Source organism: Oncorhynchus clarkii, unplaced genomic scaffold, assembly GCF_045791955.1.
Source record: "Oncorhynchus clarkii lewisi isolate Uvic-CL-2024 unplaced genomic scaffold, UVic_Ocla_1.0 unplaced_contig_9576_pilon_pilon, whole genome shotgun sequence".
Lineage (NCBI taxonomy): Eukaryota > Metazoa > Chordata > Actinopteri > Salmoniformes > Salmonidae > Oncorhynchus > Oncorhynchus clarkii.
In genome coordinates this window covers 3,625-7,652 of record NW_027260537.1, presented here as the reverse complement: position 1 = coordinate 7,652, position 4,028 = coordinate 3,625, and the positions used below count along the sequence as shown (strand labels likewise).

Here is a 4,028-nt window from a genome sequence, read left to right as displayed (position 1 = left end):
GAGGCACAGGGGGATTAGCTCAAATGGTAGAGCGCTCGCTTATTGAATCAAGCGTGCTTGTCTGGCTCTAAAATGTGAATGTGTGTTGCTGGGGCAACCTGAGGACTGCAGTTGGGAAACACCAGTGGGAAATACGTAGAGTGTGGTGGCGAGTTGAAATATTGATTCAAAATAGACCAAACAGTAGACGACGCTATCGTGGCTGTTCATAATATATTAGGCTAAGTACTGTTTTATACTCTGCACTTTCAATTGTTGTGAGTTCATGACGTATTTCCCATGTAGTGTTTTAATAGGATAATTTAGGGACAGTTCAAAAATTACTGGGTGAGTGGGGGCTTGTAGCTCTCAAACTCTAGGGGTGTTTTTCCAAACATACTACCATGCTCCACACTCATGCTCCGATTGTATTCTCCACTCCGTTCTCTTGAGTACGTTTTTGTGTGGACGCGAGTGAGGAGAATGCATAAAGCAATACATTTAAGAAGCACTCGCACTCCCCCTACTGTATTACCTCACGCTTCACAGCCCCATTCACTGAACCTCCTTCCAGCCAGGACAATGGCAACAATAGACGAATCAAGATATACACAAAGCAAACGTTTGACGTCACAATTATCAGCTAGATATGTGAATCGTAACAATTTAGCTAGCCAGATAGCTAAACAGGACAAAAATGACCTAAAACGAATAATATGTAAGATAGATGTCAATTCTTCATGGTTACATTAGCTAGCTAACAATGCTTTGTTGCTATCTGGCTAGTTAACAGTACTAGTAGCTAGCCAGTCAGCCCTATTGACTAATTATGGGCTTGCGATCTAAGGTACTTAGGCAGGTAACGTTAAACATGCCGAACAATACCAAATTACTCATGAACCATTAAGAGGGATCCCCATTTAAGTGATTTATTAAAAGGTAAAACAAAAAGAGCAGGAGTCATACATATATTTCTATCTCTATATTTATACATATTGAAAATAATTGGTATGTAGCACAGTTCTCTAGCACATACAAGTGCAAGCTAAGTATCTGAAGTGAACTGCCTTACTGCCTCAACTCCTCTCTAACTACAGACTCCATCACTCTCCATCTTATTATTATCATCTGAAGCTTTGGAAGCCATCGGCCAAGTATGTACCAGATCACCTTGAGTTTATTTGAGTTTTTAAAGCTACTTTGAGATTCTGTGTGTAATGAAAAGTGCTATATAGAATAAATCATAATTATTATTATTTATCCTACAGGGGAGGAGGAGCCCTTGTCATAATGGCTTTGCGATATGATGGACAGCCTTCTGTTTGCTACTAAACAGGTCCTAATATCTTAGTCTGTGTGCCAGTTCATTCTCTCTTTTGACTTTGTTGTGGCAAGCAGAAACACACTGGAATTTAGGAAATCCCACCAAACCACCGAATTATTACTTCAATTAAAGGGACAAATTATGTGGTCGCTTGGGGTAATGCAAAAATCCCCTTTGGTTATCACATGTAGGCACATGTGTAGTTTATGAGACAGATCTTTGATTTAGTAGCTGTTCATTTGTTAGTAAATGTTGGGAGCTGTGACTCTTATTTATTCTACTGGAAGGCTGTCCTCTCCTCTGCTTACAGTAGAAAGGCCTTGGAGCGATCCACTGAGACGCAGTGAGCATAAGCACGACAAAAGACAGGAAAACAGTGACCATGTTTCGGGCGACTAACATGCATTTCCCCACGATCAACTGATCCTAATGTTATTCCACAGACAGCCAGCAGGGGGAACTCCAGACTCGCAGGTTTTTCTGCTATCATACACCCAAAACTCACTAACCCAACAATACAACTATTTCCACCACTGGGCTTACTGCAGTCACTACTTCCACCTTTACTGAACTACCATGAAAAATACTTTTAGACATCTGAAGCAAGCATACTTTTTAAAAAGTATCCTTACTTATGGACGAGGGATTTGGCAGTGGGGTCATTGAGATTTCATACTTCTTGTTGGATGCACAGGGGGATTAGCTCAAATGGTAGAGCGCTCGCTTAGCATGCGAGAGGTAGCGGGATTGATGCCCGCATCCTCCAACTATTTAGTTTGGTTCAATCAGCACACATTGTTGTTGTAGCTCTGGATACTAACCCAACAATACAACTATTTCCACCACTGGGCTTACTCCTATCACTACTTCAACCTTTACTGAACTACCATGAAAAATACTTTTAGACAGCTGAAGCAAGCATACTTGTTAAAAAGTATCCTTTCTTATGGACGAGGGATTTGGCAGTGCGGTCATTGAGATGTCATACTTCTTATTGCAGGCACAGGGGGATTAGCTCAAATGGTAGAGCGCTCGCTTAGCATGCGAGAGGTAGCGGGATCGATGCCCGCATCCTCCAACTATTTAGTTTGGTTCAATCAGCACACGTTGTTGTTGCGAGAGGTAGCGGGATCGATGCCCGCATCCTCCAACTATTTAGTTTGGTTCAATCAGCACACGTTGTTGTAGCTCTGGACTGATTTAACTAATCGAAGGATTAGTTAACAAATTGAATCAAGCGTGCTTGTCTGGCTCTAAAATGTGAATGTGTGTTGCTGGGGCAACCTGAGGACTGCAGTTGGGAAACACCAGTGGGAAATACGTAGAGTGTGGTGGCGAGTTGAAATATTGATTCAAAATAGACCAAACAGTAGACGACGCTATCGTGGCTGTTCATAATATATTAGGCTAAGTACTGTTTTATACTCTGCACTTTCAATTGTTGTGAGTTCATGACGTATTTCCCATGTAGTGTTTTAATAGGATAATTTAGGGACAGTTCAAAAATTACTGGGTGAGTGGGGGCTTGTAGCTCTCAAACTCTAGGGGTGTTTTTCCAAACATACTACCATGCTCCACACTCATGCTCCGATTGTATTCTCCACTTCGTTCTCTTGAGTACGTTTTTGTGTGGACGCGAGTGAGGAGAATGCATAAAGCAATACATTTAAGAAGCACTCGCACTCCCCTTACTGTATTGCCTCACGCTTCACAGCCCCATTCACTGAACCTCCTTCCAGCCAGGACAATGGCAACAATAGACGAATCAAGATATACACAAAGCAAACGTTTGACGTCACAATTATCAGCTAGATATGTGAATCGTAACAATTTAGCTAGCCAGATAGCTAAACAGGACAAAAATGACCTAAAACGAATAATATGTAAGATAGATGTCAATTCTTCATGGTTACATTAGCTAGCTAACAATGCTTTGTTGCTATCTGGCTAGTTAACAGTACTAGTAGCTAGCCAGTCAGCCCTATTGACTAATTATGGGCTTGCGATCTAAGGTACTTAGGCAGGTAACGTTAAACATGCCGAACAATACCAAATTACTCATGAACCATTAAGAGGGATCCCCATTTAAGTGATTTATTAAAAGGTAAAACAAAAAGAGCAGGAGTCATACATATATTTCTATCTCTATATTTATACATATTGAAAATAATTGGTATGTAGCACAGTTCTCTAGCACATACAAGTGCAAGCTAAGTATCTGAAGTGAACTGCCTTACTGCCTCAACTCCTCTCTAACTACAGACTCCATCACTCTCCATCTTATTATTATCATCTGAAGCTTTGGAAGCCATCGGCCAAGTATGTACCAGATCACCTTGAGTTTATTTGAGTTTTTAAAGCTACTTTGAGATTCTGTGTGTAATGAAAAGTGCTATATAGAATAAATCATAATTATTATTATTTATCCTACAGGGGAGGAGGAGCCCTTGTCATAATGGCTTTGCGATATGATGGACAGCCTTCTGTTTGCTACTAAACAGGTCCTAATATCTTAGTCTGTGTGCCAGTTCATTCTCTCTTTTGACTTTGTTGTGGCAAGCAGAAACACACTGGAATTTAGGAAATCCCACCAAACCACCGAATTATTACTTCAATTAAAGGGACAAATTATGTGGTCGCTTGGGGTAATGCAAAAATCCCCTTTGGTTATCACATGTAGGCACATGTGTAGTTTATGAGACAGATCTTTGATTTAGTAGCTGTT

At 40.7% G+C, this 4,028-nt stretch overlaps 1 non-coding gene across 1 annotated transcript; it reads left to right on the top strand.

Moving 5' to 3' along the window:
• Positions 1-2,308: 2,308 nt before the first annotated feature.
• On the top strand, positions 2,309-2,381 carry trnaa-agc (transfer RNA alanine (anticodon AGC)). Its single transcript has one exon. It is a non-coding gene; the product is annotated as a tRNA-Ala (tRNA).
• The last annotated feature ends 1,647 nt before the right edge of the window (positions 2,382-4,028 follow it).